We start from the raw sequence: 17069 nt of genomic DNA on the forward strand, positions 1-17069 counted from the left end.
AAAACAGAAGTTACAGCTACTACTTTAGGAGAAATAAAACATTATACATTTGTTTAATTTACAAGAAATGTTGCTATTCCAACTGGGATCTGTTAAAGGAGAAAAGTAATCCAAAGCTTGCCAGCTTTGCAAAGAAACTCAGAGGTTTCTTTGTATTTTTTTCCTCCCCTGAAGTTGCTAATAGTTTTATAGTTCCTTAAATTGCTTGTAGGATATATTTAAAAAAAAACTGGTCAGCTAAGCTGGACTTAGGAACCATTTGTTCTTCATTAGAAGCAGAGACCTTAAACTCTCCAGAGAAAGCACACCCCCACCTTCCACCTCCCAATACATCTGACCTAGTTCTTGTTTGATTCCCATTTTGACTATTTATCATATTAAAACTATTCTTTGATCTGTAGACCTTAGATAATTTACCAAACTCAATAATTATAATAACTAATTATGTTTGGTTTGTATTGGTTTTCTGTAAATTTTATGATTAAAATATAACACATAGAAGAATCAGCTCCAATTATGAAATTTAACCAAAATTTTGTTCAAAGTTAATTGCTGTTTATTTGTGAGTTGCCATATACACTGACATTTAGGTTGTGGCTGCAATTAAAACAGGGATGACTGGCCATCTCCTTGGAAGCCCATGACTTGATTAGTGGGAGTGGGGGCCTTGGTTAGGGGGTGGTGGTTACCAGGTAGGTACCCATAGGTTTCAAAGATGTACAGGCATGATGATTTTACATCATTCCAATTCTCACCATCCTCAATATGTCATTCCTAAAACTGGTTTGCCTAAAATGTCCTTGCTTCATGATTCTCTTTTCCCATCTTGACTTTCATTCTTTTACTTCATTCATTTTTACAAATGAAAGGCCATTCAGAGATTCAGATCTTTCTGTTTTGCACCTTTAGAGGTGTAAAAAGCCTAAGGGCAGCAAATATAGGAGCATGTGCCCTGTTCCTCAGTATCTCAGACAGCATGGACTGGGTGATCCATGAGCAAAAGTAACAGATCTCTCAAGTATATAAAATCATTTTGTATGAGGATAAAATTGGGTAGGAGTTGAGTGGAAATGTAAATTCACAGAGGAAAATGAACACTGAAATTTACAACTTTAAGAGGCTGTGCATATATAATGCTATTCCTTGGCATCCATTTCCCTTAGTATTCAGATTCTCCTATCCCTTAGATAAAAGAGTATAGCATTTGCATAAAACCTACACATATCCTCCTATAGATTACTTATAATGCATAGTATAATGTAATGCTATGTAATAGTTTTATACTCTTTTATTTAGTGAATAACAACAGAGAGTGTACATGTTTGGTACAAATGCAGGTTTTTTCTCCATATTTTTGATCTATAGCTGGTTGAGTGTATGGATGCTAAATCTGGAGATGTGAAGGACCAAGTATATCTTTAAACGGGTAGAGTAGACATTTAATCACAATGGTCTTTATAGTTCATTGATGTACAGAATTATGAAGAGTCACAGAAGATTTATTTTTTAACTCAATGTCTATGATATGGAATAATCTAGAACTTTTGTAGGAGCCAACTTTGACCAGTGATTTTTAAATTTTTTTTTAATTTTTCTCTTTCTCTAACTCCTTTTGTTGATAACCCTGGTTTTTTTGTTTGTTCATTTCTTGCATTTGAAGTAGTCTTTGAGGACATCTTAGGTTTGAGATTCCTTATCTTTTCAACTACTCCATAGCTGTGATAACTGCAGCAAACCACTTGGTAGTGTTTTCCCTGTGTCCATTTTACAGAGCCCTACTCATCCCTCTGGTAGCTCATCATCAACTTTATGTCTAGTTTGATTTGTGGATCAGAACCCACCAACTTGACATGCATGAGCTCTTTACATTTGGATACAAGCATATCACAGTAGGCCAGGTGTTTGTGCTAATTCCTTGGCAAATTAAAGAAGTCCCTCTACCAGGCCATCATGGGTGAGGGTATTCTTCAGCGTCTTTGAAAACATACGAACTTCCATCACACTTCCTGCAGGAGCCTCTCTTCTGTGTGAGCCAGGAGCTCCAGGGAGAGAGCTAGAGCTTCTCCTGTTCTCAGAGCTGGCTATGGTCTTTCTGTTGTGCACCTTTAACCTGCCATTGTTAGTTGCAATTGTTTGGCCATAAATAAACTCACCTGAGACTTTGAAGTTCAGGTGAGAACTGTGGAAGACCTGCTTTTTATAGCATTGGATTTCCCTCCATTGGAACCGTTCCACTTCCAAGATCTGATATAAAAATAAACACGTGCAAATAACATTTAAGAATGATTTGTGCTTCAAGATTTTTACTTTGATAGAGCCTTTTTTTTTCTCCTTGAGTTAGTTTGTGTTCCATATTAGTTCTTTTGCTTCTACTATTCCTGAGGATAAATAGGTTGTATATTTCATAAAAATACAGTTATTTATATAGATAGCATCACTGATACGATTTATAAAATGATTTGCTTTTCTACTAATTTAATCCCTAGTACCTTCAGTCAGGGCTTGTTAGTGTGATTCCAGTGCTCAGCAGAAGGGGGTCTTCAGCCTTGTCTGCCAAAGAAGCTGGAGGCTGCTGGGACTCTCCCAAGAGCTCTGTAGTTTGTTAAGGAAAAGGCAGCTCACACAGCTTCACAATTGTATGTTTGTTATGTTCCTTGGAGATTGAAAGCCCTGTTAGGTACTCCGCATTATTATGCTGAAGCCCTAGACAGCCTGTGATAGGGCAAGATACAAGGAATGAACAGATCTGAAAGTTATTATGTTCAGGAATAGTAATAGTGATATAGGGCAGATTGTCACCAATTAAAGACATTTTTGTCTAGATGATATGTCCCTGTGTGTGCTATTTAGACTTGGTGTTTTGTTTTGTTTTTTCCTGCTCTCACCGAAATATTCCTTTGGGCTTGGGGAGGAAAATGTTATAACTGGCAGCATTAATTATGCTGCACAAAGATGCACAAAGATACATTGGTGAGAACAGTTTTTTTTTTTTTAATCTAATAGCTATTTTCTCTGGTCCTCCACAATTGCTAGTGAGGTTTTAATGAGATCATTTTAAACTGTGAGAATGTTTCTCCCTTGAGATTGTTCTTTCCCTCCTATCCCCCAATAAAATCTGAAAACGGCCTTTAACCCTCCTCCTGGGCTTCAGAGGATGAAGGAGCACTTGTGTATATTCCCCCACCCCCAGCCACCTTTGTTCCCCAGCAAATATTTTAAATTAGAAAACATTCTAATATTTTCAGACACTTTTAAAAAATATATGTGTTTATCAAAATAAAGTGTGAAAGCATTTGTTGTGAGGATCTAATCTCATGCATGTCCAGTAGTTCAGACAACCTTGAGTCCTGTCCTTCTCTCCTGACTGTGAGTCCTCATTTGCAGCTGGAGGTGGGAGTCAAAGTGTGGGAGGTTGTACAGAGATGGTATAAATTTGTGATTTTATGAGCTATCATAGTGCACAATTATTTTAAGGAATTATTTGAAATGCTAGGAATGACACTCCTCTGCACTTCAGTTTAAAGTGACAGAAATTCCTCAGCTGGATGTATTTTGAAATGGCCAGAAGTGGATTTCTCATGTCAGCCACCAAAGTCTGAGTTCTAGAAGACCAATAGAGTTTAGTGCTAAAAGTTCATGTTGTTGTAGCCAACAGAATTCAGGCCCATATTCCAAATTTATCATTGGCTGACTGCATATTATACACCTGTAAAGGAATTGGAGAAAAATATTCAACCTGTCCTAAGTCACTCCACCTAGGTGTGAAATGAAAACAATAATGGTCCTCACTGATTAGTTCACTATGAACATTAAAGGAGTTAGTACTCATACATCCCTTGGAACAGCACTGACACTTGGTATGAGCTGTTTCACAGTTTACCTTGTTGTTGTTTCTTACTGGTGACTTTCCAGCCTTTTCTGAAGAACCGTTAGATTTGGATACTCCCTTCTCCTCCATTGTGGAAGTGAAATGGCATCTCCTTCCATTCTTGCTTCCCTCTTCATTTCATTCACAGGACAGCCAGGACAAGCATTTAAATATAATTCCATCTTAAAATCACTTTGCTTAAGACTTCAGTGTGGGCTCTACCTTCTCTGTCAAACTCATGTTACACACATTGCTCTCCACCTGACTCACTACATAGGGTCGACATCTTTAAAATTCCCTTGAGTGTATCTCCTCAAACCAGATTATTTGCTTTGCCTGCAGTGTGCTTCCTTGGGATGTTTTCCCCGTTTCTCAGGCTTCAGCTTAGTTGTTCCTTCCTCAGGGTGCCTTACTTCCTATCGAAATTATGTTTCTTATAATTCTTATCCTTTTCCTTCATGGCATGTATCGTAATCCTGTCTTTGTGCTTGGGTTAACTTGAATATTGTCTGTTTACCCCCACAGTACAGACCTCAAGGACCACGAGCATAGGACTTGTGCCAAATTAAGCCACGATTCATACCCAGTACCCAACATGTAGAAACTGTATTTTAAGCTTTCTCTGATGTATGCTGTGTCTTGGACATTGTTCAGGGTACTGGAGATACAGAGGTGATAAAGACAACCCTGTTCTCATGGACCTGACCTTCAGATACAAAGAGCTGGGCAATAAATACAGAAGTATAGTCTTTTGATTCAGGACTCTCTCAGGGCAGGTTGCTAAATGTAAAAGAAAGAATGCATGCCTGTCCTGCTCCTAATCAGGGTCCCATAGCTCAGATATCTCATTTTGTCTGTGTTTTTTTAACCCTGCTGGGCTACTCCTGAATGTGACTTTTGCTCTGGCACTTAGAAACCCTCATCAATAGCATTCTTTGTCCTCCTTTCCATTTGTACTGGCAGCTGAAAAATTTGGCAATTCCTTACATAGTGACTAATGGCAATACTTCTTTGCAGATGTAATGTACCATAAAAATGGCAAGTCCTGTACAAACATTAAATAATTAGTTTTCATAATAACCCTATCAAGATAGAGTGTAAAAACTCTCTGTTTTGTATGGAAATAACTGAGTCATTATGAATATCCTAACTAAAGTCACAGAATAGTGGAAGAATTTGTTGTGATTCTGAAATTCTTGACTTCTGTTTTCTAACACATTCATGATTACAACAGTATAGGAACCTAATTGTTTTCTATAAATTTTGCATTTTTTCATTAATAAATCCATTTTACTTACAATTTACATCCAAAAGTGTAAAATGCAAACATCTACTAAGTTACTGGCATCTTTAAAGTCAGGCGTATAATTCTACCTATTGGACTTAATTTGGTGTTACATTTTTTTTATGATCTCAAGGTGTTCAAGTCTGCTGAATATTAACTGTTTGAATGTTGTTTCTTACTAATGTCTACTTTTCTCTGGAATATGTGACAGTCTTTAACTTACATACAGGATGCCAAACTTTTGTTTGTCTTCATGACTTAGTGACACTGTAATAAACACTAGGGACTATGCTCTACTGTATGCAATGAAGGAAGTGTCACAATGGCACCCATGTTTCTGCACAATGGAAATGTGGCTTTAAATTAGACCAAATCTGGAAGTAAGTCTAAACAAAAGGACTAGGGGTGGGTCTGGAATGTAGCTCAGTATTAGAGTGCTTGCTTAGTGTGCGCCAGGCCTTAGATTCCATTTCCACTATTGCAAAGAAACAAAGAACAAGACTGGCTGTGACATACCCTCACTGTCATAGCCCAGCAGAAAAACAGCTCATACAGCCATGTTTAAGTGAGCTGCTCTGCTGTTATACCTCATATAAAGAAACAAATTACACTGGCTTCCTTTATTCTCGTAATAGCATCTCTTTCCATTTACAATAGTTTGTATTCACTGTTCTCTAAGGTTGAGTGATGTTTGACATCTATCCCTCTTATATGACATTCAGAATGTGTAATTTTTGAGTTAAAAAAAGTACTGCTTTCCTAGGATAAAGCATAAGAGGTTTGTGAAACCTTCAAAACTTCTGGTAGTTAATTGCTTCTCCCATTCTCCCAGCATATTTTCTTTCACAGTCTTAACCAAAGTATAATTTAAGGTTTTAAAATAAAGTGGCATTCTATAAAAAAACACTAGTAGAAGATGACATAATTATTGAAGAATATTCAAAGAATATTCAATCTCAAATTTTAAAAAGTATATGTGTTTCTTTAGGAAATAATCATTATTAAATCATAACTTCTTAATGATGTCTACATGTATCATTTTAAAAAATTATTGGTTCTTTTTAGTTATATATGACAATATAATTTATTTTGACATAATTATAAAAGTATGGGCTATAATTTGTTCTAATTCAGTCCCCCTTACTTCTTCTTCCCATTCCTTCTTCCCACCTCCTGTTCCCTTGCCCCCCTACTCTACTGATATTTTTGCTCTTATAGTTTTTTTTTTAAACTATTATCTTGTAGATGTGCATGATCATGAGAGTCACTGTGGTATACTTATACATGTACATAGGAACGTTAGGTCAGATTCACACTACTGTCTTTCCCTATCCCATTCCTTTTCCCTTCTCTTCATTCCTCATTGGTAGACAATGGAGTGATCCACTGATCTTTCTTCTATGTTTTCTTTTTTTTTTTTTACCAACCCACCCCCAACACCTCATGAGTTTCCACATATCAGAGAAAACATGCAACCTCTGACTTTTTAGGACTTACTTATTTTACTTAGAACGATATTCTCCAGTTCCATCCATTTACCAAAAAATTTTGTAAAGTCATTCTTCTTTATGGCCAAGTGAGATTCCATTGTGTATTATACACCATATTTTCTTTATCCATTCATCGGTTAAAAGGCACCTAGGGTATACTCATACATTGTTGGTGGGTCTGCAAATTGGTTCAGTCATTCTGGAAAACAGTAGGTAGGTTCCTGAAAAATCTAGGAATGGAAATATGATTTGACCTAGTTATCCTACTCCATGGTATATATCCAAAGGATTTAAAATCAGCCTACTATCATCCTGCAGCCACATTAATGTTTACAGCAGCACAATTCATAATAGCCAAGCTATGGAGCCAACCTAGGTGCCCTTCAGTAGATGCATGCATTATTTTAAAAAACAAATTTCTTAGCCTTAGAAGATGATGGTGTAAGGTAAATGAATAACACTTCTCAGAATATCATTTTAAATGTGATTATTTAGTTTTCATTTCTAATGGGTTCTCTTTCTGTACATTTGTATTCTTGTTGAAATATTTTTAAAAGATTAGAATTATTCAAGAAATTTGAAGAAGTTTTAAGCACATGGTTCATATATGTACATAGGAATATTAGCATAAATGGCAACAACTACAATGCAAGAATGCAAATAATGCTTGTAAAAATGCTTGTACTTTCTTATCCAGCTCCCAAACATATATGTGAATTCAGAATAATCTGCAACAAAATCCTGTTGCATTGCCCTTCCATACAAGGTGGATATTAAGATTGTTTCTTTTTTGTTTTTTTTTTTTGTTTTTTACAAATATCAGCATTTAACATGTATTTCACTGCAAGGGAAATGCAAGAATTGTAGCATAACTGTCAGGTACAAAAAATGTGCCCAATGTATATTTTAAATGAGAGAGAATTATAGTTATTTTGAAATTAATTGGCATTTCTTCTTATCAACATGTAAATTGGAATTCAGACAGAGAACTAAAAGGACTATAAAAATGACTAACATATTCTCTACTAAAATTAAGGACTAGGTATATGCTTAATAATTTTAAAAATAATTATATGACACATTGTAGTAGAGGCATACTAAATATCTATAGAGTTGTCTTTAGGAATACACTTCATTTATTTTCTTTTCCAATAAACTCTGTGCTTTTTAAGGGTTTCATTGATTTTTTTCTCTTCCTAGTCAACAAGTTTACTATTTGCTGCAGGGTTGCATTCATGAGGTAGTTTGTAAAGCAGAAAAAAAATCCAAGACTGTGTTATTATCTCCCTTTGTTTTCCCCAAGATACCTACTGATAATTAAATGCCCATATTTAATTAAAATGATTATTATTGTACAGTCTGTTCATTTTGTGGTAAAATATGAGTCATTGATAATAAGTAACACATCATGTGTATTCTGAATAATGAATTCTGATTCCCAATATGCTGTGAATGTCAAGTATCTTCTTCCAAACATGGGAAATCTGAGAAAATTCAAGAATGCAGAATAAGATAAACATATGATTATTAAGAGGGAAATTTCTCACTTAATTTCTGTTTCATTGGAAAGAGATTGAAATACTAATTATATCATATACTTGTGTACTTAGAATTGTGAACTCTGTGTTAAGACCAGATAGGTAGACAACTAGAAATCTGAATTCTAACTAGAGATCTGGTCATACTAGAGACCTGAATTCTAACTTGGCCACTAAGTTTTTAAATATTTCTCATTGTGTAATGAAACTAATAAACTCATTCTATCATAAGCTTGTTCTGGGGATTAAGTAATTTGATACTTAGTATGGTTTCTTATACAGTAAACATTTGTTAAACATCCACCATCATTAACATTATCATTTTGCTAAATCATCTTCATCATTTTTATTACCTTTGTGACATGTTCCTCTACCCATGAAAGTCTTAGTTTATTAATTTCTAAAACAGAAAATTTGTACCATATACTCCTGAGGCTCCTAAGTGCAATGAGATTCTATGTTTCATGAAGTTGAATGCATTATAGTTTGCAGATGTTGAACACATGATTAGGGGACAAGATTAACTTGAGGAGCACTTGAGCCCATCAAGACTGGATAGAGTTATGAGACCCTGGTGCAGCGATGTAGAGACATCATAGGACAAGCCTTCTGTGGTGGTGCTGTGAGCCACATTGGATCAAATCCATTAGAAACACAGTGTATTTGGTCAGAGCAATGTTTTGTACAGGACAATGAGGACATGGTTAGAAAGCCAAGGGTACTGCTCAGGAAATAAGAATACCTGTGTTTTCCTCTTGTCTTTTTTCAGACAAATCACATAGGCTAGCAAGTGGCAATTTCCTGACACTCCATTATATCTAGTTTGGGGATGAATTTGATATTGTCAGCTACTATATTGTTCTATAATGTTTCATTTCTTTCAGTTCTAACTTTTTATAATGTTTCTACAGAATGTTTTAATAAATTAATGCCTCCATTGTTTTTGGAACAGTTTATGTTTACATATTATTTTCTACTCTTCCTCTTATCTTCTCAGCATTACAGATAGGTTTCTAGCACACCACCAATATTTTTCTTTTCTGATAAAAAGCTTTTACTATTTTCAAATTGTATTAAAATCGGTATAAATCTTCTCAGAAAGACAAATGATTAGATTTTGTTTTTTCTGTTTAACAAAGGAAAAAATGGAAATCATTTGAGCTGTGTTATATGCACTAGCTTTTACCCATAAAACTTCATAAATATGGAAGAAATATAATCTGGTTACAATATTAGAATGACTATGTCTTAACACCTTCTTAGGTGACATGTACTTGAATATACTATGTATGTTGTTTACTCTTTTTCAAATTAATAGTGAGACCTTTTTAAAAAAATATAGTCCCAAATTAAAAATTAAAATTTAATTTTTTATACTGTTAAAATTGAGAAACATTACAAAATATAGACTGATTATGATAAATGTTAGAGAAGGAAATGAGAGATGTTTAAAAAGATCTGAATTTGGGTCTACATATGGATGTTAAAATTTTTTCTTCCATACTGTTGCCAATTGCATAGATTTTATTTTTATTTTAATGAATTAAATATACACATGTGTTAAGAAAATTCAACAATTTAACTAAGGCTTCATATCATTTTATAATGTGACACATACCATTTTTTCTCAAAAGAAAATGTTCAGGGCAAGTATAATAAGAAAGAAATATTGCTTTTATGAAAGAGAGGAGAAAAATCTTAAATTCATAGTTTTATGCAGGATTGCCTGTAGCCATAGGCAGTGCTAGAGTTTTATGTTTTACAGCTGCAAAAATAATTACATGAGCATTATCTAAGCAACAATCTTTAATGGATTACATTTTGTTAGCTTTTCATTATATACTGTAAAGTCCCAATAACATAATAAATGAAAAAATAGCTTGATTTATCTGACATAGCCCTTTGATATTTTGCAAGACATTTTATTATTCATTAGTTTATTTGTGATGTGATCTCAATTTGTAAATAAGATATAGTATTACCAAGTTGGATTAAAGCCTAACAAATTGAAAAATTGTGCAAATTATTTACTTTTACTTGAAAAATATTTTAGTTTGGGTATTTCTGGGGTGTTAAAGCTTTTCAGATGTGTTATCATAGATTAATAATTTTATCCAGCAAAACATACATGTTGCTTGTTAACGTTAACTCATTTGCTTTTTTTATAAAATTTACATTTTTGTAGTACATTATTAACATGTAATAATAGTCTAAGCTTATAAATAATGAAATTCTTAATAGTCTTTTTTTTAAAAATTATGTTTTAAAGGTAGCTAGAGTTTTTATTTCAACAAATCTTACTTTTTTTTCTATATTTTATTGATAGTGTATAATTTATTAATAGTGTATGATGTTAGAATCACAACAGCTTGGTACAGTCATATTTCCATGTCTTTTTTTCTTTTACTATTTTTCCAAAGATAGTGAAGCAAGTATTTTCCAGGCATTAGCATAATCATAGTCTGCCCAAATTGTCTCAATATTTTAATTAAAGAACTGCTTTGAGTATGTGCTATGGCTTACTAAGATATATGCATGTGTTCAGTTGGTATAGAGGAACAAAATTCAAGAAATGAAATAGGAAAATAGAGCCTTTGGAAAACCTATTAATCTGAGGCTTTGAAACTAAAATTTAAGAGTAATGTTTGAAATACTGGTTTGAGTATAAGTTTTTCACGTTGTAGTGCTTCATCTTTGAAAACATTTTTAAATGCCATTAGTATGGAAATACATCCATTCCAATGTACAATTGTAGTATCAAATCTACAATGCAATTTATTTTAAAAGATAAATAATATTTATCATAATGTATATCTTAATATACCTATAAACATTTTAAGCACTGTCTTAAATTGAGCTTCTACAATGGGTCACATTCTGTTACACCCAGGATCAAGGATTTGAAGATGGGGAAGTTAACTATTCATTAGACCTCAATGAAGTATATATTCCATATCAGTTTTGTAAATCGGGAAACAGAGATCATCAAGAATGTGTTCAAGCAAACAACAGAGTTGTGATTTAGGACTTACTGATGCCAACTAATTTGAGATGGTTCGATGTTATCAAGATACTGAGGACAATTTTACCATATGAAGTATTCATGAATACATATTGTTTTAATTTTTCACATTTTATTCCTACAGTCACAAAGTGAATAACACTGCTTATCTTATAGGAGCTTAATACTGTATTAGTGTCCAGTTGAGATTACAGTAATGAATTGTTCACGCCTCTAAACTATAGGGTTGATACTATATAAGTTAATAATATCTTTCATTTTTTATTAATATATACATTTAAGTTATAATGCTAATATAATCTTGAACATTAATTTGAGGTATCTGTAACATCTTTCAATTAATAATGCTTTGAATTATCTTTATTTTCCTTTTAATATTTTGTTTGTATGTATACTTAATTTATTTAACTGTAGAGAGCATCATCTTGATAAGTAAAAGGAACTATAATCATTAGCATCTGGAAAGAAAAAATATAGGCAGTAGGCAGCAAAAAAATGGAAGTGAAAATGAACTCAAATGCTAACTGTGAAGGCACTAGGCCCCAGACTACATTCACCCACTGGCCTTTGAAGAATGTCAGATTACCCCTCCTGTGCATGCTAAGGCCAAATATCTTTTTTACATTGAAGTTGTCTGTAAGTAGATATTCTTCAAGCTGCATTGTGATAGCTAATAGTAGTAATTTATTATAGTAAATGTCTCTTTTGCTGAAGTGCAGAGATAAGGATTGCATGTGTCACTATTGAGTGCAATGATTTATTTTTGTTCCTACAGTACTACGGGATGACTTCAGACAAAACCCCTCCGATGTTATGGTGGCAGTAGGGGAGCCTGCTGTCATGGAATGCCAGCCTCCACGAGGCCATCCGGAGCCCACCATCTCCTGGAAGAAGGATGGCTCTCCACTGGATGACAAAGATGAAAGAATAACTGTAAGTACTTAACCAATAGCAGGACCATCTTCAGGTTTGACTGTACACATCTTCACCCTGCTCCACAAAGCAGGTTCTTAGATGAAGACTAGCATTAGCTCTCATTTTTCAATTCTTCCTTAAAATAAATATATTTCAATTCTCTCTCTGTAGACATGAAAATAAGTGAAGAAAATGCACGGTGTTTAGTTTAAAGATCAGTAAAAGTGAAACTATAATTTCAATTTTAATGTCTTGGAGTTAACACTTTTATGTAGACTAAATTATTATTGTAACTCAGGGCTTATAACATTTCCACATATTACCATTAAAAGTGTTTCTCATAAAATTTTTAGTTATGTAGTATGTTTCCAGGAGGTCTCCTAAGTCACTTTAAGATTTTTTATACCTCTGTCTCTTTTTAAAATTGCTTTTCTGTTCCATAGAGTTTGATATTGTTTCTGAGAAATAAAATCTCATTCGTCATGAGGGTTAATGATGAATTTATCTCATAAAAGAAAACTGTGAGAGTAGGTGATTGAATTTTGAGTTCCTGCTCTGATCTAAGTAGAGAATTACATGATATGTAGTAGGTTGTGTGTTTTCTTCTTGATAGCAGCGCTTCTGTGTGACTTCATTGCTTGTTCTGTAGTGGTAGGTGTTCACTAACACACCTCCATCAACCAAGTTTTCATTGATTCTATGATTGTAAAATATTACCCTTTACACTTTCCCTTTTGTTCTGCATGCGCTGATATCTGTCCATTGTGAATTCATTTACCAAGAATCAAAGTTCCCTAGGAGAATATGTGTGTGAGTAAAGGTCACTGCTAAATTTGTTGAAGAACACAGCTATAACATAAATCTTTTAAATGCCTGCACTATTTCTGCACAACCAGTTAACTGATGAGTGTGCTAATTAAATAGGAGGAAAGAAGAGAAGGTTGTGGCAAAGTTTTAGGGACCTTAAAAGACAACCAAGCATTTTTTTTTCTGCACTGATTTGAATTAAAATGAGCCTCAGGGGATTTTTGAAATTCTAGAGACTGGGGTGAGGATGACTCAGCTCTGCATTTAAGAGGTGTTGAAAAGTCACATGTCAAAGTGAAAACTACATGTGGAAAAGTTGGTTATGGGAAATGAAGCCCATAGCACAGGGGAATAGAGGGTGTAGGAACAAATGCTTCTCTTGTTAGTGATAACAAATTCCTTTTGGGTTTATGCACAATTAAGATAAGAATATTCTATCCTTAAACAAGTATTCCAGATCATTTAATGATCATCATCTGTAATTCCCATTTCTCTGCCTTAATAATTCAAACACATTGAAACCATTATTATCCCTGATTTTCCTTATGTCTTTCCTGATTACCTATTTGTTTTCAATATAAATTAATGACAAAATTCTCAATGCCCCGGATGTATGATTAGACCAAAATTGGTGAGTGCCCTTGTGGAGTTTACATTCTAAAAGTGTATATACAGACTATACTAATTAAATGTTATATGTTAATGTATAATGTTATACAGTATAACGAGTCCTGGAAAAATAAAGGAGTCAATAGATAGAGGGATTCATTAGAGGTCCAGTAGGGATTGAAATTTTCAATAGCCCGATCAGAGAATGTCTCATATAAAAAAAAATGGAAAAAAAAAATGAGGAAGGAAACTCTACAAGTTTCAGGAAAAAAGGTGTTCTTGCAGACAAAGCAGAACATTCAAATACCTTAAGGTGAGGTGCAACTAACACTGTCACTTAAGTGCTAAGTTAGTGTGGGTTGAATGCAGGGAACAACAGAGAGATTTGTAGGAGATAGTGTCATGTGGGGAGAGGTAGCTGATTGCATAGGACTTTATAGGCATTGTGAATAGCTTTTTTTCTAAGTAAAATGGGAAGAATCAGAGGTTTCTCAGAAAAAGCCTTTGCTATCTCCAGAACACACAGAAGGTGGCAATGTCAGTGGCAGGAAAGCCAGGTGGGAGTTTTGTTAATCAGGGCAAGAGGGAAATGATGGTTTTAACTGGTCTGCTAGGAATGGAGGTTTTGAGGAGTGATTAGAGTCAACCTAAACTGAGAAGCAACAGCCAACAGTATTTGCTAATGGATTAGATATGGCTTATGGAAAAAAAGAAAAGTCAAGCATTGCCTTCATTGATTGGCCTGGGTAGTGAAAAGGTGCTGACATCTTTTTTTATATAACTTTATTTATTTATTTATTTTTATGTGGTGCTGAAGATCAAATCCAGTGCCTTGCATATGCGAAGTGAGCGCTCTACTGCTGAGCCATAAACCCATTCCCTTGACGTTATTAACTGTCATGCAGATTATAGAAGAAGATTTGGGGCAGGACATACCAGGGGTTGTTTTTGACAAGAGAATTTTGAAATACTTATACATATCCAAGTCAAATGGGCAGTTGGATATGTAAATCAGAAATTCAGAGTTGAGGTTGAGGCAGGAGAAAAAATTAAGTTGTGGTAGATATGTGAGTACTCATTCCTATGTCATCCTCCCTGTCTCCTGAGATCTTGAGCAGACCTAATTGACTATTTCAGATTTATGGGCTCTAAGTGAAAAATAAAGAAATTTTCAGTAGTTGAGTGAAACCAGGAATGCTCTTCTTCACCGCTCTGCAAACAGAGAAGCCACATGTTTTAGGTGGAGCAGCTACAACATAGAGGACACTTTGAGAGCTTCAGCCCCTGAATTATGTGCAGCAGAGCTTTTGCCCCACCTCTATCTTCTGTGATCAACATGAGGAATGAATGAGCAACAAATTGTTGCTGCATTAAATCATTGAGAATTTCTTACCTCAGTATAATGCAGCCAATCCTGATGAATTTGCAACTCATCAGTGTATGTACATCATTTGGAGACTGAAATTATCTAGGGAGTGGTTATGCATAGAAAGAAAGAGATCTAAGACCATGCTCTCAGGGAGTAGAGGCAGAAAGAACAGCAGAAACTGAGAAGGATTAGTCAATGAGAAAGGAAGAAAACCAGACGGCAGCCACCAATATTACATTTTAAGGAGGTATCAGCAGTAACTGAGTCAACTGTAGCTGGTAGTAATATGAAGATTGGTAATTAACCATGGGAATTATTGAATTGGTGGTCAATCATGGATGAACCTTCTTATGCTGTATCTCATAAATTATATAAAAATAAAAGTGATTGTAATCTCATATGTTAAAAAGGTTCATGTTAATTTTGAAGGATGTTTTGTGTGTGCATCTGTGTGTATTAGTTTTTTTGTAACATTCACAGTTTAAACTGCTGTAGTAAATCTGATTTAAAAAAAATCTTGGAATGTCCTACTGTATCATATATTGAATGAGACAAAATTTTATGGTTTATGTGAAAATGTTTAATTCATTATAATACCTTTATTTACTTTTGCTGTCTAGAAGGATGCTATCTTCTAATTTAAAAAGCATCAGTCCTCAGTCACATGAGTAGCGTGAAGTCAATGTAAGAATCACTTCTAATCGGGAATCAAACAATTTAGAGTTGTAATAACCTATGACTATGAAACGATGGCAGGATGAAAATGTATAAATAATTTTAAAATCATTTGAATGCTGCCAAAATGATCATCCACTATAGTGTTCCATATGCCAGGAAGTTGTAGCATCTGAAACTTTTACTATTTCTGTGACCATCTGTGTGTTTTGTATAAATTATGACTCTTGAACTGATAAAACACTAGAGGTAGAAAGCACATTTATACATTTGGGGAAATGAATAGATTAAAAACCGGCAGTTTGGTTTCAAAGTCAGTGTTTTTATTTAGATCAAAATTGTTTTTTGCTTTATTTTCCTCCTTTAGGCAAAACTAAAATTGAGTATTTCAAACTTAGATCATAAATGGAATGCTTGAAATTTTTTTCTAATACTTCAAAAAATTGAAAATAAATTCTTAGGAGATGTTGGTTACAGATACTTTATGTGAGTCTTTTTTCCAAGCTTTGTATTCAAATGATTGTTTTCATTTCTGTTACTAGTGTACTTTGCCAAATGTGTTGAGTACGAATGAACAGAAGATTAAAGCACATTACATTTTTATGAAAGGCAATTGAAAATTGCATGGTTATTGCTACAGTTTTTGTTATAGGAATTTCTAGAGATCTTTAATGTGGTGACTTTCTTTGTTGAAAATTTGAAGTACACATCTCCCAGCTGTGAGAACAAAGACACACCCTGCAAAAAGGGGAAAAATGTAATTGAATTGTAGCTGCACCTGTATTTTTTATATTCTTAAAAAATACATTGGCTTGGATTCTGAGCCAAATTTTAGGTCCATGATGATCATAAACCAAGAATATATAAATCACCTTTTCTTATTCCTCTACATGACAAGAGGATCTTTTAAAACCATTCTGGCAAGCTTTTCTTGGAATAAAAGATGTCTTAAATAATATTTGCCTCTAGTTGTTTCTTAGACATGAATATTTACATTTATAGTTAGAAACAGAAGTAGTTTAACTTAGAGACTAGTTTCAGTTGACTTACTTCATGTGTTTGCAACTTAGAATAAATGATATTTCATCAATAGAGATGAATCAGAGGAATAAAGTCTTCCTTTTTGATGTACAAAAGCATTCCTATGAATTGCACAAGAAGGAATGTGCTTCTTTTATTGAACTACATTTTGGAAATATTGTATTTAAGCTCAAGATATTTTGTAGGAGTGCAAAAAGAGAATGATAATATTAAAAAAATAGTGCACAATATTTTCCTGCTCAATCAAAAAATGAAAATTACTCTTGAATTAAGTAAAAAGTTAAATTTACTATAAAGTTGACATGACAAATATTTTCCTAGATTATAAAAGGTTGTAAATATTCATGATGATGGTCACTTACAGGATTAGGTAGAATAAAGGTTGATATGTACATTATTAAAGGCCCAAGGAAACCTTCAGTATAATTTTGGATTTCTAAATAGAATGAG

At 33.8% G+C, this 17069-nt stretch overlaps 1 pseudogene; it reads left to right on the forward strand.

Moving 5' to 3' along the window:
* Window positions 1–3802: 3802 nt before the first annotated feature.
* LOC144252550 (roundabout homolog 1-like) overlaps window positions 3803–17069 on the forward strand; it is a 158785-nt pseudogene continuing 145518 nt past the window's right edge.

This window comes from Urocitellus parryii, unplaced genomic scaffold (genome assembly GCF_045843805.1).
Source record: "Urocitellus parryii isolate mUroPar1 unplaced genomic scaffold, mUroPar1.hap1 Scaffold_45, whole genome shotgun sequence".
In the NCBI taxonomy this organism is placed as follows: Eukaryota; Metazoa; Chordata; class Mammalia; order Rodentia; family Sciuridae; genus Urocitellus; species Urocitellus parryii.